Here is a 24,957-nt window from a genome sequence, read left to right as displayed (position 1 = left end):
CATAGCATAACGGTACAAATTGCGTGCAGCACAGCATAACGGTACAAATTGCGCGCTGCACACCAAACGGTACAAATTGCACGCTGCACAGCATAACGGTACAAATTGCACGCTGCACAGCATAACGGTACAAATTGCGTGCTGCACAGCACAACGGTACAAATTGCGCGCTGCACAGCACAACTGTACAAATTGCACACTGCACAGCATAACGGTACAAATTGCGCGCTGCACAGCAAAACGGTACAAATTGCACGCTGCACAGCATAACGGTACAAATTGCGCGCTGCACAGCACAACGGTACAAATTGCACGCTGCACAGCATAACGGTACAAATTGCGTGCTGCACAGCACAACGGAACAAATTGCGCGCTGCACAGCACAACGGTACAAATTGCACGGTGCACAGTATAACGGTACAAATTGCGCGCTGTACAGCACAACGGTACAAATTGCACGCTGCACAGCACAACGGTACAAATTGCACGCTGCACAGCACAACGGTACAAATTGCACGCTGCACAGCACAACGGTACAAATTGCACGCTGCACAGCACAACGGTACAAATTGCGTGCTGCACAGCATAACGGTACAAATTGCGCGCTGTACAGCATAACGGTTCAAATTGAGTGCTGCAGAGCATAACGGCACAAATTGCGTGCTGCACAGCATAATGGTACAAATTGCGCGCTTCACAGCATAATGGTACAAATTGCGTGCTGCACAGCATAACGGTACAAAATGCACGCTGTACAGCACAACGGTACAAATTGCACGCTGTACAGCTTAACGGTACAAATTGCACGCTGCACAGCACAACGGTACAAATTGCACGCTGCACAGCACAACGGTACAAATGGCACGCTGCACAGCACAACGGTAGAAATTACGTGCTGCACAGCATAACGGTACAAATTGCGTGCTGCACAGCATAACGGTACAAATTGCACGCTGCACAGCAGAACGGTACAAATTGCACGCTGCACAGCACAACGCTACAAATTGCGTGCTGCACAGCATAACGGTTCAAATTGCACGCTGCACAGCACAACGGTACAAATTGCGTGCTGCTCAGCATGACGGTACAAATTGCGTGCTGCACAGCATAACGGTAGAAATGGCGCGCTGCACAGCACAACAGTACAAATTGCGTACTGCACAGCACAACGGTACAAATTGCGTGCTGCACAGCACAACGGTACAATTTGCGTACTGCACAGCCACAAAGATACAAATTGCGTGCTGCACAGCATAACGGTACAAATTGCGTTCTGCACAGCATAACGGTACAAATTGCGTGCTGCACAGCATAACGGTACAAATTGCGTGCTGCACAGCACAAGGGTTCAAATTGCGCGCTGCACAGCATAACGGTACAAATTGCGCGCTATGCAGCATAACGGTACAAATTGCGCGCTGCACAGCATAACGGTACCAATTGCGTGCTGCACAGCATAACGGTACAAATTGCACGCTGCACAGCACAACGGTACAATTTCCGTGCTGCACAGCATAACGGTACAAATTGTGCGCTGCACAGCATATCGGTACAAATTGCGTGCTGCACAGCATAACGGTACAAATTGAGTGCTGCAGAGCATAACGGCACAAATTGCGTGCTGCACAGCATAATGGTACAAATTGCGCGCTGCACTGCATAATGGTACAAATTGCGTGCTGCACAGCATAACGGTACAAATTGCAGGCTGTACAGCATAACGGTAAAAATTGCACGCTGCACAGCATAACGATACAAATTGCGCGCTGCACAGCACAACGGTACAAATTGCATGCCAGACAGCATTACGGTACAAATTGCGCGCTGCACAGCACAACGGTACAAATTGCACGCTGCACAGCATAACGGTACAAATTGCGTGCTGCACAGCACAACGGTACAAATTGAGCGCTGCACAGCACAACTGTACAAATTGCACGCTGCACAGCATAACTGTACAAATTGCGCGCTGCACAGCACAACGGTACAAATTGCACGCTGCACAGCATAACGGTACAAATTGCGTGCTGCACAGAATAACGGCAAAAATTGCGTGCTGCACAGCATAACGGTACAAATTGCACGCTGTACAGCACAACGGTACAAATTGCACGCTGTACAGCATAACGGTACAAATTGCACGCTGCACAGCACAACGGTACAAATTGCACGCTGCACAGCACAACGGTACAAATTGCACGCTGCACAGCAGAACGGTAGAAATTGCGTGCTGCACAGCATAACGGTAGAAATTGCGTGCTGCACAGCATACCGGTACAAATTGCACGCTGCACAGCACAACGGTACAAATTGCACGCCGCACAGCACAACGGTACAAATTGCGTGCTGCACAGCATAACGGTACAAATTGCACGCTGCACAGTACAACGGTAGAAATTGCGTGCTGCACAGCATAACGGTACAAATTGCGTGCTGCACAGCATGACGGTACAAATTGCGTGCTGCACCGCACAACGGTAAAAATTGCGTGTTGCTTAGCATGACGGTACACATTGCGCGCTGCACAGCATAACGGTACACATTGCGTGCTGCACAGCATAACTGTACAAATTGCGTGCTGCACAGCATAATGGTTCAAATTGCGTGCTGCAGAGCACAACAGTACAAATTGCGTGCTGCTCAGCATAGCGGTACCAATTGAGTGCTGCACAGCACAACGATACAAATTCCATGCTGCACATATAACGGTAGAAATTGTGTGCTGCACAGCATAACGGTACACATAGCGTGCTGCATAGCATAACGGTACAAATTGCGTGCAGCACAGCATAACGGTACAAATTGCGCGCTGCACACCAAACGGTACAAATTGCACGCTGCACAGCATAACGGTACAAATTGCACGCTGCACAGCATAACGGTACAAATTGCGTGCTGCACAGCACAACGGTACAAATTGCGCGCTGCACAGCACAACTGTACAAATTGCACACTGCACAGCATAACGGTACAAATTGCGCGCTGCACAGCAAAACGGTACAAATTGCACGCTGCACAGCATAACGGTACAAATTGCGCGCTGCACAGCACAACGGTACAAATTGCACGCTGCACAGCATAACGGTACAAATTGCGTGCTGCACAGCACAACGGAACAAATTGCGCGCTGCACAGCACAACGGTACAAATTGCACGGTGCACAGTATAACGGTACAAATTGCGCGCTGTACAGCACAACGGTACAAATTGCACGCTGCACAGCACAACGGTACAAATTGCACGCTGCACAGCACAACGGTACAAATTGCACGCTGCACAGCACAACGGTACAAATTGCACGCTGCACAGCACAACGGTACAAATTGCGTGCTGCACAGCATAACGGTACAAATTGCGCGCTGTACAGCATAACGGTAGAAATTGCGTGCTGCACAGCATAACGGTACAAATTCCACGCTGCAATGAACAACGGTAGAAATTGCGTGCTGCACAGCATAACGGTACAAATTCCAATCTGCAATGAACAACGGTACAAATTGCGTGCTGCACAGCACAACGGTACAAATTGCGCGCTGTACAACATAACGGTAGAAATTGCATGCTGCACAGCATAACGGTACAAATTCCACGCTGCACAGCACAACGGTACAAATTGCGTGCTGCACAGCATAACGGTACAAATTGTGCGCTGCACAGCATATCGGTACAAATTGCGTGCTGCACAGCATAACGGTACAAATTGCGTGCTGCACAGCATAACGGCAAAAATTGCGTGCTGCACAGCATAACGGTACAAATTGCACGCTGTACAGCACAACGGTTCAAATTGCACGCTGTACAGCATAACGGTACAAATTGCACGCTGCACAGCACAACGGTACAAATTGCACGATGCACAGCACAACGGTACAAATTGCTCGCTGCACAGCACAACGGTAGAAATTGCGTGCTGCACAGCATAACGGTACAAATTGCGTGCTCCACAGCATAACGGTACAAATTGCACGCTGCAAAGCACAACGGTACAAATTGCACGCTGCACAGCACAACGGTACAAATTGCGTGCTGCACAGCATAACGGTACAAATTGCACGCTGCACAGCACAACGGTACAAATTGCGTGCTGCTCAGCATGACTGTACAAATTGCGTGCTGCACAGCATAACGGTAGAAATGGCGCGCTGCACAGCACAACAGTACAAATTGCGTGCTGCACAGCACAACGGTACAAATTGCGTGCTGCACAGCACAACGGTACAATTTGCGTACTGCACAGCCACAAAGATACAAATTGCGTGCTGCACAGCATAACGGTACAAATTGCGTGCTGCACAGCATAACGGTACAAATTGCGTGCTGCACAGCATAACGGTACTAATTGCGTGCAGCACAGCACAACGGTCCAAATTGCGAGCTGCACAGCATAACGGTACAAATTGCGCGCTGCACAGCATATCGGTACAAATTGCGTCCTGCACAGCATAACGGTAAAAATTGAGTGCACCAGAGCATAACGGCACAAATTGCGTGCTGCACAGCATAATGGTACAAATTGCGCGCTGCACAGCATAATGGTACAAATTGCGTGCTGCACAGCATAACGGTACTAATTGCACGCTGTACAGCATAACGGTACAAATTGCACGCTGCACAGCACAACGGTACAAATTGCACGCTGCACAGCATAACGGTAGAAATTGCGCGCTGCACAGCACAACGGTACAAATTGCATGCTGCACAGCATAACGGTACAAATTGCGCGCTGCACAGCATAACGGTACAAATTGCACGCTGCACAGCATAACGGTACAAATTGCGTGCTGCACAGCACAACGGTACAAATTGCGCGCTGCACAGCACAACTGTACAAATTGCACACTGCACAGCATAACGGTACAAATTGCGCGCTGCACAGCAAAACGGTACAAATTGCACGCTGCACAGCATAACGGTACAAATTGCACGCTGCACAGCATAACGGTACAAATTGCGTGCTGAACAGCACAACGGTACAAATTGCGCGCTGCACAGCACAACTGTACAAATTGCACACTGCACAGCATAACGGTACAAATTGCGCGCTGCACAGCAAAACGGTACAAATTGCACGCTGCACAACATAACGGTACAAATTGCGCGCTGCACAGCACAACGTTACAAATTGCATGCTGCACAGCATAACGGTACAAATTGCGTGCTGCACAGCACAACGGAACAAATTGCGCGCTGCACAGCACAACGGTACAAATTGCACGGTGCACAGTATAACGGTACAAATTGCGCGCTGTACAGCACAACGGTACAAATTGCACGCTGCACAGCACAACGGTACAAATTGCACGCTGCACAGCACAACGGTACAAATTGCACGCTGCACAGCATAACGGTACAAATTCCGCGCTGTACAGCATAACGGTAGAAATTGCGTCCTGCACAGCATAACGGTACAAATTCCCCGCTGCAATGAACAACGGTACAAATTGCGTGCTGCACAGCATAACGGTACAAATTGTGCGCTGCACAGCATATCGGTACAAATTGCGTGCTGCACAGCATAACGGTAGAAATGGCGCGCTGCACAGCACAACAGTACAAATTGCGTGCTGCACAGCACAACGGTATAAATTGCGTGCTGCACAGCACAACGGTACAATTTGCGTACTGCACAGCCACAAAGATACAAATTGCGTGCTGCACAGCATAACGGTACAATTGCGTTCTGCACAGCATAACGGTACAAATTGCGTGCTGCACAGCATAACGGTACAAATTGCGTGCTGCACAGCACAACGGTCCAAATTGCGCGCTGCACAGCATTACGGTACAAATTGCGCGCTGCACAGCATATCGGTACACATTGCGTCCTGTACAGCATAACGGTACAAATTGAGTGCTGCAGAGCATAACGGCACAAATTGCGTGCTGCACAGCATAATGGTACAAATTGCGCGCTGCACAGTATAATGGTACAAATTGCGTGCTGCACAGCATAACGGTACAAATTGCACGCTGTACAGCATAACGGTACAAATTGCACGCTGCACAGCACAACGGTACAAATTGCACGCTGCACAGCATAACGGTACAAATTGCGCGCTGCACAGCACAACGGTACATACTGCATGCTGCACAGCATAACGGTACAAATTGCGCGCTGCACAGCACAACGCTACAAATTGCACGCTGCACAGCATAACGGTACAAATTGCGTGCTGCACAGCACAACGGTACAAATTGCGCGCTGCACAGCACAACGGTACAAATTGCACGGTGCACAGTATAACGGTACAAATTGCGTACTGTACAGCACAACGGTACAAATTGCACGCTGCACAGCACAATGGTACAAATTGCACGCTGCACAGCACAACGGTACAAATTGCACGATGCACAGCACAACGGTACAAATTGCACGCTGCACAGCACAACGGTACAAATTGCGTGCTGCACAGCATAACGGTACAAATTGCGCGCTGTACAGCATAACGGTATAAATTGCATCCTGCACAGCATAACGGTACAAATTCCACGCTGCACAGCACAACGGTACAAATTGCGTGCTGCTCAGCATAACGGTACAAATTGTGCGCTCCACAGCATATCGGTACAAATTGCGTGCTGCACAGCATAACGGTACAAATTGCGTGCTGCACAGCATAACGGCAAAAATTGCGTGCTGCACAGCATAACGGTACAAATTGCACGCTGTACAGCACAACGGTACAAATTGCACGCTGTACAGCATAACGGTACAAATTGCACGCTGCACACCACAACGGTACAAATTGCACGCTGCGCAGCACAACGGTACAAATTGAACGCTGCACAGCACAACGGTAGAAATTGCGTGCTGCACAGCATAACGGTACAAATTGCGTGCTGCACAGCATAACGGTACAAATTGCACGCTGCACAGCAGAACGGTACAAATTGCACGCTGCACAGCACAACGGTACAAATTGCGTGCTGCACAGCATAACTGTTCAAATTGCACGCTGCAAAGCACAACGGTACAAATTGCGTGCTGCTCAGCATGACGGTAAAATTGCGTGCTGCACAGCATAACGGTACAAATGGCGCGCTGCACAGCATAACAGTACAAATTGCGCGCTGCACACCACAACGGTACAAATTGCGTGCTGCACAGCACAACGGTACAATTTGCGTACTGCACAGCCACAAAGATACAAATTGCGTGCTGCACAGCATAACGGTACAAATTGCGTTCTGCACAGCATAACGGTACAAATTGCGTGCTGCCCAGCATAACGGTACAAATTGCGTGCTGCACAGCACAACGGTCCAAATTGCGCGCTGCACATCATAACGGTATAAATTGCGCGCTGCCCAGCATAACGGTACCAATTGCGTGCTGCACAGCATAATGGTACCAATTGCGTGCTGCGCAGCATAACGGTACAAATTCCACGCTGCACAGCACAACGGAACAAATTGCGTGCTGCACAACATAACGGTACAAATTGTGCGCTGCACAGCATATCGGTACAAATTGCGTGCTGCACAGCATAACGGTACAAATTGCGTGCTGCACAGCACAACGGTACAAATTGCGTACTGCACAGCCACAAAGATACAAATTGCGTGCTGCACAGCATAACGGTACAAATTGCGTTCTGCACAGCATAACGGTACAAATTGCGTGCTGCACAGCATAACGGTACAAATTGCGTGCTGCGCAGCACAACGGTCCAAATTACGCGCAGCACAGCATAACGGTACAAATTGCGCGCTGCTCAGCATAACGGTACAAATTGCGCGCTGCACAGCATAACGGTACCAATTGCGTGCTGCACAGCATAACGGTACAAATTGCACGCTGCACAGCACAACGGTACAATTTCCGTGCTGCACAGCATAACGGTACAAATTGAGCGCTGCACAGCATATCGGTACAAATTGCGTGCTGCACAGCGTAACGGTACAAATTGAGTGCTGCAGAGCATAACGGCACAAATTGCGTGCTGCACAGCATAATGGTACAAATTGCGCGCTTCACAGCATAATGGTACAAATTGCGTGCTGCACAGCATAACGGTACAAAATGCACGCTGTACAGCACAACGGTACAAATTGCACGCTGTACAGCTTAACGGTACAAATTGCACGCTGCACAGCACAACGGTACAAATTGCACGCTGCACAGCACAACGGTACAAATGGCACGCTGCACAGCACAACGGTAGAAATTACGTGCTGCACAGCATAACGGTACAAATTGCGTGCTGCACAGCATAACGGTACAAATTGCACGCTGCACAGCAGAACGGTACAAATTGCACGCTGCACAGCACAACGCTACAAATTGCGTGCTGCACAGCATATCGGTTCAAATTGCACGCTGCACAGCACAACGGTACAAATTGCGTGCTGCTCAGCATGACTGTACAAATTGCGTGCTGCACAGCATAACGGTAGAAATGGCGCGCTGCACAGCACAACAGTACAAATTGCGTACTGCACAGCACAACGGTACAAATTACGTGCTGCACAGCACAACGGTACAATTTGCGTACTGCACAGCCACAAAGATACAAATTGCGTGCTGCACAGCATAACGGTACAAATTGCGTTCTGCACAGCATAACGGTACAAATTGCGTGCTGCACAGCATAACGGTACAAATTGCGTGCTGCACAGCACAAGGGTTCAAATTGCGCGCTGCACAGCATAACGGTACAAATTGCGCGCTATGCAGCATAACGGTACAAATTGCGCGCTGCACAGCATAACGGTACCAATTGCGTGCTGCACAGCATAACGGTACAAATTGCACGCTGCACAGCACAACGGTACAATTTCCGTGCTGCACAGCATAACGGTACAAATTGTGCGCTGCACAGCATATCGGTACAAATTGCGTGCTGCACAGCATAACGGTACAAATTGAGTGCTGCAGAGCATAACGGCACAAATTGCGTGCTGCACAGCATAATGGTACAAATTGCGCGCTGCACAGCATAATGGTACAAATTGCGTGCTGCACAGCATAACGGTACAAATTGCAGGCTGTACAGCATAACGGTAAAAATTGCACGCTGCACAGCATAACGATACAAATTGCGCGCTGCACAGCACAACGGTACAAATTGCATGCCAGACAGCATTACGGTACAAATTGCGCGCTGCACAGCACAACGGTACAAATTGCACGCTGCACAGCATAACGGTACAAATTGCGTGCTGCACAGCACAACGGTACAAATTGAGCGCTGCACAGCACAACTGTACAAATTGCACGCTGCACAGCATAACTGTACAAATTGCGCGCTGCACAGCACAACGGTACAAATTGCACGCTGCACAGCATAACGGTACAAATTGCGTGCTGCACAGAATAACGGCAAAAATTGCGTGCTGCACAGCATAACGGTACAAATTGCACGCTGTACAGCACAACGGTACAAATTGCACGCTGTACAGCATAACGGTACAAATTGCACGCTGCACAGCACAACGGTACAAATTGCACGCTGCACAGCACAACGGTACAAATTGCACGCTGCACAGCAGAACGGTAGAAATTGCGTGCTGCACAGCATAACGGTAGAAATTGCGTGCTGCACAGCATACCGGTACAAATTGCACGCTGCACAGCACAACGGTACAAATTGCACGCCGCACAGCACAACGGTACAAATTGCGTGCTGCACAGCATAACGGTACAAATTGCACGCTGCACAGTACAACGGTAGAAATTGCGTGCTGCACAGCATAACGGTACAAATTGCGTGCTGCACAGCATGACGGTACAAATTGCGTGCTGCACCGCACAACGGTACAAATTGCGTGTTGCTTAGCATGACGGTACACATTGCGCGCTGCACAGCATAACGGTACACATTGCACGCTGTACAGCACAACGGTACAAATTGCACGCTGTACAGCATAACGGTACAAATTGCACGCTGCACAGCACAACGGTACAAATTGCACGCTGCACAGCACAACGGTACAAATTGCACGCTGCACAGCAGAACGGTAGAAATTGCGTGCTGCACAGCATAACGGTAGAAATTGCGTGCTGCACAGCATACCGGTACAAATTGCACGCTGCACAGCACAACGGTACAAATTGCACGCCGCACAGCACAACGGTACAAATTGCGTGCTGCACAGCATAACGGTACAAATTGCACGCTGCACAGTACAACGGTAGAAATTGCGTGCTGCACAGCATAACGGTACAAATTGCGTGCTGCACAGCATGACGGTACAAATTGCGTGCTGCACCGCACAACGGTACAAATTGCGTGTTGCTTAGCATGACGGTACACATTGCGCGCTGCACAGCATAACGGTACACATTGCGTGCTGCACAGCATAACTGTACAAATTGCGTGCTGCACAGCATAACGGTTCAAATTGCGTGCTGCAGAGCACAACAGTACAAATTGCGCGCTGCTCAGCATAGCGGTACCAATTGAGTGCTGCACAGCACAACGATACAAATTCCATGCTGCACATATAACGGTAGAAATTGTGTGCTGCACAGCATAACGGTACACATAGCGTGCTGCATAGCATAACGGTACAAATTGCGTGCAGCACAGCATAACGGTATAAATTGCGAGCTGCACAGCATAACGGTACAAACTGCGTGCTGCACAGCACAACGGTATAAATTGCGTGCTGCGCAGCATAACGGTACAAATTATGTGCTGCACAGCGTAACGGTACAAATTGCGCGCTGAACTGTATAACGGTACAAATTGCGTGCTGCACAGCATAACGGTATAAATTGTGTGCTGCACAGCACAACGGTACAAATTGAGTGCTACGGAGCATAACGGTACAAATTGCACGCTGCACAGCACAACGGTACAATTTCCGTGCTGCACAGCATAACGGTACAAATTGTGCGCTGCACAGCATATCGGTACAAATTGCGTGCTGCACAGCATAACGGTACAAATTGAGTGCTGCAGAGCATAACGGCACAAATTGCGTGCTGCACAGCATAATGGTACAAATTGCGCGCTGCACAGCATAACGGTACAAATTGCGCGCTGCACAGCACAACGGTACAAATTGCATGCTAGACAGCATAACGGTACAAATTGCGCGCTGCACAGCACAACGGTACAAATTGCACGCTGCACAGCATAACGGTACAAATTGCGTGCTGCACAGCACAACGGTACAAATTGAGCGCTGCACAGCACAACTGTACAAATTGCACGCTGCACAGCATAACTGTACAAATTGCGCGCTGCACAGCACAACGGTACAAATTGCACGCTGCACAGCATAACGGTACAAATTGCGCGCTGCACAGCACAACGGTACAAATTGCACGCTGCACAGCATAACGGTACAAATAGCGTGCTGCACAGCAAAATGGTACAAATTGCGCGCTGCACAGCACAACGGTACAAATTGCACGGTGCACAGTATAACGGTACAAATTGCGCGCTGTACACCACAACGGTACAAATTGCACGCTGCACAGCATAACGGTACAAATTGCGCGCTGCACAGCACAACGGTACAAATTGCACGCTGCACAGCACAACGGTACAAATTGCACGCTGCACAGCACAACGGTACATATTGCACGCTGCACAGCACAACGGTACAAATTGCACGCTGCACAGCACAACGGTACAAATTGCGTGCTGCACTGCATAACGGTACAAATTGCGCGCTGTACAGCATAACGGTAGAAATTGCGTGCTGCACAGCATAACGGTACAAATTCCACGCTGCACAGCACAACGGTACAAATTGCGTTCTGCACAGCATAACGGTACAAATTGTGCGCTGCACAGCATATCGGTACAAATTGCGTGCTGCACAGCAAAACGGTACAAATTGCGTGCTGCACAGAATAACGGCAAAAATTGCGTGCTGCACAGCATAACGGTACAAATTCCACGCTGTACAGCACAACGGTACAAATTGCACGCTGTACAGCATAACGGTACAAATTGCACGCTGCACAGCACAACGGTACAAATTGCACGCTGCACAGCACAACGGTACAAATTGCACGCTGCACAGCACAACGGTACAATTTCCGTGCTGCACAGCATAACGGTACAAATTGAGCGCTGCACAGCATATCGGTACAAATTGCGTGCTGCACAGCGTAACGGTACAAATTGAGTGCTGCAGAGCATAACGGCACAAATTGCGTGCTGCACAGCATAATGGTACAAATTGCGCGCTTCACAGCATAATGGTACAAATTGCGTGCTGCACAGCATAACGGTACAAAATGCACGCTGTACAGCACAACGGTACAAATTGCACGCTGTACAGCTTAACGGTACAAATTGCACGCTGCACAGCACAACGGTACAAATTGCACGCTGCACAGCACAACGGTACAAATGGCACGCTGCACAGCACAACGGTAGAAATTACGTGCTGCACAGCATAACGGTACAAATTGCGTGCTGCACAGCATAACGGTACAAATTGCACGCTGCACAGCAGAACGGTACAAATTGCACGCTGCACAGCACAACGCTACAAATTGCGTGCTGCACAGCATAACGGTTCAAATTGCACGCTGCACAGCACAACGGTACAAATTGCGTGCTGCTCAGCATGACGGTACAAATTGCGTGCTGCACAGCATAACGGTAGAAATGGCGCGCTGCACAGCACAACAGTACAAATTGCGTACTGCACAGCACAACGGTACAAATTGCGTGCTGCACAGCACAACGGTACAATTTGCGTACTGCACAGCCACAAAGATACAAATTGCGTGCTGCACAGCATAACGGTACAAATTGCGTTCTGCACAGCATAACGGTACAAATTGCGTGCTGCACAGCATAACGGTACAAATTGCGTGCTGCACAGCACAAGGGTTCAAATTGCGCGCTGCACAGCATAACGGTACAAATTGCGCGCTATGCAGCATAACGGTACAAATTGCGCGCTGCACAGCATAACGGTACCAATTGCGTGCTGCACAGCATAACGGTACAAATTGCACGCTGCACAGCACAACGGTACAATTTCCGTGCTGCACAGCATAACGGTACAAATTGTGCGCTGCACAGCATATCGGCACAAATTGCGTGCTGCACAGCATAACGGTACAAATTGAGTGCTGCAGAGCATAACGGCACAAATTGCGTGCTGCACAGCATAATGGTACAAATTGCGCGCTGCACAGCATAATGGTACAAATTGCGTGCTGCACAGCATAACGGTACAAATTGCAGGCTGTACAGCATAACGGTAAAAATTGCACGCTGCACAGCATAACGATACAAATTGCGCGCTGCACAGCACAACGGTACAAATTGCATGCCAGACAGCATTACGGTACAAATTGCGCGCTGCACAGCACAACGGTACAAATTGCACGCTGCACAGCATAACGGTACAAATTGCGTGCTGCACAGCACAACGGTACAAATTGAGCGCTGCACAGCACAACTGTACAAATTGCACGCTGCACAGCATAACTGTACAAATTGCGCGCTGCACAGCACAACGGTACAAATTGCACGCTGCACAGCATAACGGTACAAATTGCGTGCTGCACAGAATAACGGCAAAAATTGCGTGCTGCACAGCATAACGGTACAAATTGCACGCTGTACAGCACAACGGTACAAATTGCACGCTGTACAGCATAACGGTACAAATTGCACGCTGCACAGCACAACGGTACAAATTGCACGCTGCACAGCACAACGGTACAAATTGCACGCTGCACAGCAGAACGGTAGAAATAGCGTGCTGCACAGCATAACGGTAGAAATTGCGTGCTGCACAGCATACCGGTACAAATTGCACGCTGCACAGCACAACGGTACAAATTGCACGCCGCACAGCACAACGGTACAAATTGCGTGCTGCACAGCATAACGGTACAAATTGCACGCTGCACAGTACAACGGTAGAAATTGCGTGCTGCACAGCATAACGGTACAAATTGCGTGCTGCACAGCATGACGGTACAAATTGCGTGCTGCACCGCACAACGGTACAAATTGCGTGTTGCTTAGCATGACGGTACACATTGCGCGCTGCACAGCATAACGGTACACATTGCACGCTGTACAGCACAACGGTACAAATTGCACGCTGTACAGCATAACGGTACAAATTGCACGCTGCACAGCACAACGGTACAAATTGCACGCTGCACAGCACAACGGTACAAATTGCACGCTGCACAGCAGAACGGTAGAAATTGCGTGCTGCACAGCATAACGGTAGAAATTGCGTGCTGCACAGCATACCGGTACAAATTGCACGCTGCACAGCACAACGGTACAAATTGCACGCCGCACAGCACAACGGTACAAATTGCGTGCTGCACAGCATAACGGTACATATTGCACGCTGCACAGTACAACGGTAGAAATTGCGTGCTGCACAGCATAACGGTACAAATTGCGTGCTGCACAGCATGACGGTACAAATTGCGTGCTGCACCGCACAACGGTACAAATTGCGTGTTGCTTAGCATGACGGTACACGTTGCGCGCTGCACAGCATAACGGTACACATTGCGTGCTGCACAGCATAACTGTACAAATTGCGTGCTGCACAGCATAACGGTTCAAATTGCGTGCTGCAGAGCACAACAGTACAAATTGCGTGCTGCTCAGCATAGCGGTACCAATTGAGTGCTGCACAGCACAACGATACAAATTCCATGCTGCACATATAACGGTAGAAATTGTGTGCTGCACAGCATAACGGTACACATAGCGTGCTGCATAGCATAACGGTACAAATTGCGTGCAGCACAGCATAACGGTATAAATTGCGAGCTGCACAGCATAACGGTACAAACTGCGTGCTGCACAGCACAACGGTATAAATTGCGTGCTGCGCAGCATAACGGTACAAATTATGTGCTGCACAGCGTAACGGTACAAATTGCGCGCTGCACTGTATAACGGTACAAATTGCGTGCTGCACAGCATAACGGTATAAATTGTGTGCTGCACAGCACAACGGTACAAATTGCGTGCTACGGAGCATAACGGTACAAATTGCACGCTGCACAGCACAACGGTACAATTTCCGTGCTGCACAGCATAACGGTACAAATTGTGCGCTGCACAGCATATCGGTACAAATTGCGTGCTGCACAGCATAACGGTACAAATTGAGTGCTGCAGAGCATAACGGCACAAATTGCGTGCTGCACAGCATAATGGTACAAATTGCGCGCTGCACAGCATAATGGTACAAATTGAGTGCTGCACAGCATAACGGTACAAATTGCACGCTGTACTGCATAACGGTAAAAATTGCACGCTGCACAGCATAACGGTACAAATTGCGCGCTGCACAGCACAACGGTACAAATTGCATGCTAGACAGCATAACGGTACAAATTGCGCGCTGCACAGCACAACGGTACAAATTGCACGCTGCACAGCATAACGGTACAAATTGCGTGCTGCACAGCACAACGGTACAAATTGAGCGCTGCACAGCACAACTGTACAAATTGCACGCTGCACAGCATAACTGTACAAATTGCGCGCTGCACAGCACAACGGTACAAATTGCACGCTGCACAGCATAACGGTACAAATTGCGCGCTGCACAGCACAACGGTACAAATTGCACGCTGCACAGCATAACGGTACAAATAGCGTGCTGCACAGCAAAATGGTACAAATTGCGCGCTGCACAGCACAACGGTACAAATTGCACGGTGCACAGTATAACGGTACAAATTGCGCGCTGCACAGCACAACGGTACAAATTGCACGCTGCACAGCACAACGGTACAAATTGCACGCTGCACAGCACAACGGTACATATTGCACGCTGCACAGCACAACGGTACAAATTGCACGCTGCACAGCACAACGGTACAAATTGCGTGCTGCACTGCATAACGGTACAAATTGCGCGCTGTACAGCATAACGGTAGAAATTGCGTGCTGCACAGCATAACGGTACAAATTCCACGCTGCACAGCACAACGGTACAAATTGCGTTCTGCACAGCATAACGGTACAAATTGTGCGCTGCACAGCATATCGGTACAAATTGCGTGCTGCACAGCAAAACGGTACAAATTGCGTGCTGCACAGAATAACGGCAAAAATTGCGTGCTGCACAGCATAACGGTACAAATTCCACGCTCTACAGCACAACGGTACAAATTGCACGCTGTACAGCATAACGGTACAAATTGCACGCTGCACAGCACAACGGTACAAATTGCACGCTGCACAGCACAACGGTACAAATTGCACGCTGCACAGCACAACGGTAGAAATTGCGTGCTGCACAGCATAACGGTACAAATTGCGTGCTGCACAGCATAACGGTACAAATTGCACGCTGCACAGCACAACGGTACAAATTGCACGCCGCACAGCACAACGGTACAAATTGCGTGCTGCACAGCATAACGGTACAAATTGCACGCTGCAAAGCACAACGGTAGAAATTGCGTGCTGCACAGCATAACGGTACAAATTGCGTGCTGCACAGCATGACGGTACAAATTGCGTGCTGCACCGCACAACGGTACAAATTGCGTGTTGCTTAGCATGACGGTACACATTGCGCGCTGCACAGCATAACGGTACACATTGCGTGCTGCACAGCATAACAGTACAAATTGCGTGCTGCACAGCATAACGGTTCAAATTGCGTGCTGCAGAGCACAACGGTACAAATTGCGTGCTGCTCAGCATAACGGTACCAATTGAGTGCTGCACAGCACAACGATACAAATTCCATGCTGCACATATAACGGTAGAAATTGTGTGCTGCACAGCATAACGGTACACATAGCGTGCTGCATAGCATAACGGTACAAATTGCGTGCAGCACAGCATAACGGTATAAATTGCGAGCTGCACAGCATAACGGTACAAACTGCGTGCTGCACAGCACAACGGTATAAATTGCGTGCTGCGCAGCATAACGGTACAAATTATGTGCTGCACAGCATAACGGTACAAATTGCGCGCTGCACTGTATAACGGTACAAATTGCGTGCTGCACAGCATAACGGTATAAATTGTGTGCTGCACAGCACAACGGTACAAATTGCGTGCTGCGGAGCATAACGGTACAAATTGCGCGCTGCACAGTATAACGGTTCAAATTGCGCGCTGAACAGCATAACGGTAAAAATTTCGTGCTGCACAGCATAACGGTACAAATTGCGCGCTGCACAACATAAGGGTAGAAATGGCGCGCTGCACAGCACAACAGTACAAATTGCGTGCTGCACAGCATAACGATACAAATTGCGTGCTGCACAGCATAACGCAACAAATTGCGTGCTGTACAGCATAACGGTAGAAATGGCGCTCTGCACAGCACAACAGTACAAATTGCGTGCTGCCCAGCATAACGGTACAAATTGCGTGCTGCACAGCACAACGGTACAAATTGCGTGCTGCACAGCCACAACGATACAAATTGAGTGCTTCACAGCACAACTGTAGAAAAGGCGCGCTGCACAGCATAACGGTACTAATTGCGCGCTGTACAGCATAACTGTACAAATTGCGCGCTGTACAGCATAACTGTACAAATTGCGCGTTGTACACCACAACGGTACAAATTGCGCGCTGTACAGCACAACTGTACAAATTGCGCGCTGTTCATCATAACTACAAATTGCGCGCTGTACAGCATAACTGTACAAATTGCGAGCTGTACAGCATAACTGTACAAATTGCGCGCTGTACAGCATAACTGTACAATTTGCGCGCTGTACAGCATAACTGTACAAATTGCGCGCTGTACAGCATAACTTGTACAAATTGCGCGCTGTACAGCACTACGGTACAAATTGCGCGCTGCACAGCATAACTGTGCAAATTGCGCGCTGCACAGCATAACGGTACAAATTGCGCGCTGGACAGCACAACGGTACAAATTGCGTGCTGCACAGCACAACGGTACAAATTGCGCTCTGCACAGCACAACGGTACAAATTGCGCTCTGCACAGCACAACGGTACAAATTGCGTGCTGCACAGCACAACGGTACAAATTGCGCGCTGCACAGCACAACGGTACAAATTGCACGCTGCACAGCATAACGGTACAAATTGCGCGCTGCACAGCATAACGGTACAAATTGCGTGCTGCACAGCACAACGGTACAAATTGCGCGCTGCACAGCACAACGGTACAAATTGCATGCTGCACAGCATAACGGTACAAATTGCACGCTTCAGAGCACAACGGTAGAAATTGCGCGCTGAAGAGCATAACGGCATAAATTGCGTGCTGCACAGCATAACGGTACAAATTGCACGCTGTACAGCACAACGGTACAAATTGCACGCTGTACAGCATAACGGTACAAATTGCACGCTGCACAGCACAACGGTAGATATTGCAAGCTGCACAGCACAACGGTACAAATTGCACTCTGCACAGCACAACGGTAGAAATGCGTGCTGCACAGCATAACGGTACAAATTGCGTGCTGCACAGCAAAACCGTACAAATTGCGTGCTGCACAGCATAACGGTACAAATTGCACGCTGCACAGCACAACGGTACAAATTGCACGCTGCAGAGCACAAGGGTACAAATTGCACGCTGCACAGCACAACGGTACAAATTGCACGCTGCACAGCATAACGGTACAAATTGCACGCTGCACAGCACAACGGTACAAATTGCGTGCTGCACAGCATAACGGTACAAATTGCATGCTGCACAGCATAACGGTACAAATTGCATGCTTCAAAGCACAACGGTACAAGTTGCGCGCTGCATAGCACAACGGTACAAATTGCACGCTGCACAGCACAACGGTACAAATTGCACGCTGCACAGCACAACGGTACAAATTGCACGCTGCACAGCACAACGGTACAAATTGCACGCTGCACAGCACAACGGTACAGATTGCGTGCTGCACAGCATAACGGTACAAATTGCACGCTTCAGAGCACAACGGTAGAAATTGCGCGCTGTACAGCACAACGGTACAAATTGCGTGCTGCACAGCATAACGGTACAAATTGCACGCTGCACAGCACAACGGTACAAATTGCACGCTGCATAGCACAACGGTACAAATTGCACGCTGCACAGCACTACGGTACAGATTGCGTGCTGCACAGCATAACGGTACAAATTGCATGCTGCACATCATAACGGTACAAATTGCACGCTTCAGAGCACAACGGTACAAATTGCGTGCTGCACAGTATAACGGTACAAATTGCGCGCTGTACAGCACAACGGTACAAATTGCGTGCTGCACAGCATAACGGTACAAATTGCACGCTGCACAGCACAACGGTACAAATTGCACGCTGCACAGCACAACGGTACAAATTGCGTGCTGCACAGCATAACGGTACAAATTGCGTGCTGCAGAGCACAACGGTACAAATTGCACGCTGCACAGCACAACGGTACAAATTGCGTGCTGCACAGTATAACGGTACAAATTGCACGCTGTACAGCATAACGGTACAAATTGCGTGCTGCACAGCACAACGGTAGAAATTGCGTGCTGCACAGCACAACGGTACAAATTGCGCGCTGTACAGCATAACGGTACAAATTGCTCGCTGTACAGCACAACGGTACAAATTGCGCGCTGTACAGCATAACGGTACAAATTGCGCGCTGTACAGCATATCGGTACAAATTGCGCGCTGTACAGCATAACTGTACAAATTGCACGCTGTACAACATAACGGGACAAATTGCGCGCTGTACAGCATAACTTTACAAATTGCGCGCTGTACAGCACAACGGTACAAATTGCGCGCTGTACAGCATAACTACAAATTGCGCGCTGTACAGCACAACGGTACAAATTGCGCGCTGTAGAGCATAACGGTACTAATTGCGCGCTGTACAGCATAACTGTACAAATTGCGCGCTGTACAACATAACGGTACAAATTGCGCGCTGTACAGCATAACTGTACAAATTGCGCGGTGTACACCACAACGGTACAAATTGCGCGCTGTACAGCATAACTGTACAAATTGCGCGCTGTTCATCATAACTGTACAAATTGCGCGCTGTACAGCATAACTGTACAAATTGCGCGCTGTACAGCATAACTGTACAAATTGCGCGCTGTACAGCATAACTGTACAAATTGCGCGCTGTACAGCACTACGGTACAAATTGCGCGCTGTACAGCATAACGGTACAAATTGCGTAAATTGAATCTTCTCTTTCTTTTCTGGGGAAACTACGTTATAACGTAAATTCAATCTTTTCAATCTTTCCCTGGGAAAATGTAAGTTGAAACCAAAGACGTTATAATAGTATACTAGACTCACACAGAGCGCTGGTGTGCTGTCCAAAATTGAAACCAGTCTGCGCATGTTTACGCCGCCATGCTACTGGTAGAAATAGAGCGGTAAACACGATTGTCATACTTGTCCTTTGTTTTGTCTCGGGTGTTTTTAGTGAATAGTGTGAAAGTAATGGCAATATAATTTTGAAAGATATATTATCGCCGCGGACTCATGCTTAACATGTTGGCATCATACAATAACATGCCGTGTGGTTTAAAAAAATAATTTTGCCGACCGATTGTTGCTCTGTAGGTTTCAATCTGAGCGTCACGTTGTCACGTCTACTTTCTCGATAAGAATAAGCACTAGTTTGTTATATTGCTAAATGGCTATTATTATTAATATTATTATTATTATTATTATTATTATTATTATTATTATTATTATTATTATTTCATATACGAGTACGTTGGCTTTCTTAACTCTTAATAATAACTCTTTAATAATAATTTTTAATCACATACCTTAATGTTCGTCCTCAGCATAAGACATTGCAACCTCGGGTTTAGTCTACGAGGATTAGACAAGTAAGTGTCATTTAATAATAATTGAAGCAGCTTATTGGTTGCATTATTGAAATTAAGGCGAGTGATTGGAGCGGCGACACAAGATTTTGAAAACAATAACACAATTAAATTTCAAAGACCTGCCGAACGCATGAGGCCGCTCAAAGACCTGCCGAATGTTAACCATGAGAGCGTGGCGATAATACCATCCCTGTTTAATTTTCCAAGCTATTTGGAAAAGGTACGATATAATATTGTCTCTGTTGTTACAATATCAATATCATTAAAAATCAATCAGTAGTTTACGACAATAAATAATACTTAATTGTTAGTACAGGTATATCAGACTGTAGAGAAATCCCACTGAGTGAATTATTTAAACGTACACATCAGATGTTAAAACATTAGTGGAAAGATAACTTTTTGTTTTTATTATGTAAATGAATTTATCTGCAAGATAATAAACTTTCATTCAAGATCCATATATGGATAAATAAATATACAGATAATAAATAAATAAATAGCTATAATAGCTAAGCCTCCTTCGTGAATTTATGATTCAGAGTTCACCTATAAATAACTCTTTTACATTTTGCCGGATATATTTTATTAACAAAAGCAAGGAATGGCATCTTATTGATATTGCATATGTGCATAAAAATTATGTACCATCACTCCGCAAGCAATGATAATATATCTATTTTATTTATTTAAAATAAAAGTATAATATGTAAAAAATCCACACATAAAAAGTATGTGGTTTTTTTATCTTGCATAAAGTGATTGTTTAGTTTTTAGGTCTTCACGTTACCTATTGTTTGCAATGTATTAGGTACCGATACTTTTTATAATTGATAGCATTCACTTTATTAATTGAAGAATGAATTCAATGTAATTTGGCTACCTTCGCATATTATATTTTGCCAAATTACCTATGTCCTGTGGTCTAAAAGTACCGGTAATATAATTTATTTTTGATTTTCTAAATTTAACAAGTCTATACTGATTATCGCATATTTATTTCACTTAGGAATTTGATTATAACAAGAACTTGTGTAATCAAGGTGCATATATTTATGTCTTGTGATCTAAGAGTTAATATGTTAATATAATTTTAGATTCTCTGAAACCTAACAATTTGCTGATTATCGTAAAATTATACAATCTATAATGTGTATTGTGTAGGCCTATTTGTGGATGTATCAGTATGTTTTCTATAAATTGCTGCATACGTATTTTCTTTCCTTTAATGTTCTAACACATATCAATGAAACTTTGAATATGTTTATTTCGTCCTAATTTTACGTTAAACGTCGAAAATGGCCATAATATGTCAATTTTAGATCATCACAGCGTTAAATTGCGTGATTTACGCACTGCTATTATTTGTCTGCTCTCCAACAATATGGCGGCAAGCGCAGCGTTCAATTTGCCCCGGTTTCCTCGTTTCGCGCAGCCGAGACTGTAGGGGCTTGGTTGAAACTGTAAGTGATGTTTACACATTATCACAGATCGCAGTCGAAACTGCAGTATGGCCAAAGAACATCTAGCAGGCGGTGGTGCTTCTATCATGGAAAAATATCGTTTACAGAATGCGGAAGTAATTTTCGATTATCGATTATTGTACTTCCGAAACTTCCGTTTCCTCTGAGCATGTGAGTTTCAATTCATGTGGCGAATCCAACGAGCCAGTATCTAACTCGTGGGGTGAATCTCCGTAGTGTAGGCCTGTGTTAAGTTATCCCTGTAATATTGTGCGATCTTCAGTTCTTTTAAAATGTCGACGGCTGGTGAAACTAGTAAAAGAAAATTCAAATTTTATGAAAATTTAAAAAAACAAGTTCTAGTGTACACCAAGTTCAACAGTTTACATTTCACATCTGAATTAATCAAAAGTAGTGTCACATTTTTGTGTCCTGCCTTTTTGTGGAAAATCCGGCTTTTTTTTTCAAGAAAAATGTCCTGTTTTTCATTTTTTTACTTCTGGTAACCCTACGTATGGTCATCTGGCAGACATTGTAATATGTAACCAGTGATGGCTGGAGCAAACCAAAGGTATCATCTTATGCTAAGTTTACACGGCGACAGTTCAGAGCGAGAGAAAATCTAAAGTATCAGGAGAGCTCTCTAACGGAGTGTTTACACGGTGAGAGAATATGACTTCTCTAAACCCATTAGCGAGATCTCATGAGATTTATATAACTCTAAACTCTAATGTTACTCTCCGGACCGTTTACATGGTGCAGACAGTTTAGAGTGAGAGAAAGTGTTGCGAGCATATAGAAAAGAACAGGCTGATCAGTGCGTTTACAACTATGGGAGAAACACAACGTTTTTCTGCCACTGTTGTGTGCAATTCTTCTGAATTGAAGAAGGCAGAGGAGAAATAGATCTACGTGGGAAAAACCCTGGATATCTCGCCGGAACACGTATGGAGCATACACATCGGACCTATAATTGGCAAAAAAGACACAACTATGAGGATTGTCATTAGTATAAAGGAAAGACTGTTGGTCACATTACGCTTCCTAGCAACAGGTTTATACCCTAAACACATTATTCTATTGTTCTGAACAGAATAAATAAACATATGAAAATGGTAGACTACATTGCTCATTTAAAATGTATTAAGTTTCTTTCATTATGTTCGAAAAGGTATGGTGTATGAATTGAACAGGAAGGTAGTGCCTGAGTTTATAATATGTAATACCTTTTCATATAAAAAATGACAACCATTTATTTTAATATAATTGATACGTAGAAGTTTGAACTTACGTCTATTGACCATAAAATATTGTACGAAGCATTTAATACGTAACGATGAGTCCTTTAAATGCCCCAAATGTCAATGTCAATAAGTGTTCTGCTACAAATATCTAGAACCGAACAGCGCTCTGAGTGGCGGAATTGCGTCTCTACATTTACACGGCGAGAGTTTAGAGAAGAGAGGGCTAGCGATTATAGCTGAGTATAGCTCGTGCGGAACCTGGTGAAACTTGGAGGTAGAGAACAGTATTGTGGTGTGGGATCGACTACCGACCGATGTTATGTGACGAGATGCAAGCGAAACTGAACAAGCGTTACCCCCTCCACTCTTAACCGCCCGTAGAACTGGTCTCTGCATCAAGGTCAAGCTTCACCAGCTATATCACCGTGTAAACGGTTTTGAGAGTAGGTATCTCGTTGACCCTAATTAGATATTAGAGAGACTAAATAGAGCGGCCTTCAAAAGTGCTCTCGCCGTGTAAACCCCCTGGACAAAGAACTCGCATATGCTCTCAACTCTCATTATAGCTACTCTAAATTATTCAACTCAGTTGAACTTTTTCATAAACTCTCGCGACAGAACCAGTATAAATGACGGCCAAAAACAATGGAGTGTCGAAGACACGAAGATTGATTGAAGCATATGAATTGGAAAGTTGTTTGTGGAATGTGTTTAACAAGAATTACAAGAATAAGGACCTTGAGAAATCAGGCATTGTCAAAATTAGGTGAGACTGTTGAGCCGTCAGAATTTGGCGTTTAGTTTTGTTAATGTATTGTAATTTGGCCGTAATTTTAGCAAGGTCCATTGTTTTAGTTGTTAATTATTTTGTGGGTTTTATCCTCTCTTATTTATTTGCTGGAGGAGGTACAGCGAAAGCTCCATAACCTCCAGTATGTGCGAACTGTAATAATAATAATAATAATAATAATAATAATAATAATAATGATAATATTATTATTATTATTATTATTATTATTATTATTATCACTATTTTATTATTATATTATTATTATTATTATCACTATTATGTTATTATCACTATTGTTTTATTATTATTATTATTATTATTATTATTATTATTATTATTATTATTATTATTATTATTATTATTACTGTGCAATTATCACCATTCACCTGATGTGGAATATTTTCTATATTCCTTTAATATTGTTGATAATGCATCATATTAATAATAATAACGCTCACCTAGTGCATTACAAACAAATCAAATAACTGGTGCAGTGGGGTCTGTACCGATATCTGTTAACAAGAATATAGTTATAATTTAACAAAACGAAATAGGCACAACTATTACACTGTATTAGTAGAACCATTATAAACAATATAATGAAAGAAGATGAACAATGTTATGTGAAATATTATTGTTTTTTTTTTTTTTGAACACTCGGTCTCTTTTGAGGAGCTTAAACGCAATCAATCATTTTCATCTC

The sequence above is a fragment of the Periplaneta americana genome, chromosome 15, assembly GCF_040183065.1.
Source record: "Periplaneta americana isolate PAMFEO1 chromosome 15, P.americana_PAMFEO1_priV1, whole genome shotgun sequence".
In the NCBI taxonomy this organism is placed as follows: domain Eukaryota; kingdom Metazoa; phylum Arthropoda; class Insecta; order Blattodea; family Blattidae; genus Periplaneta; species Periplaneta americana.
This window is presented reverse-complemented; position numbering follows the sequence as displayed.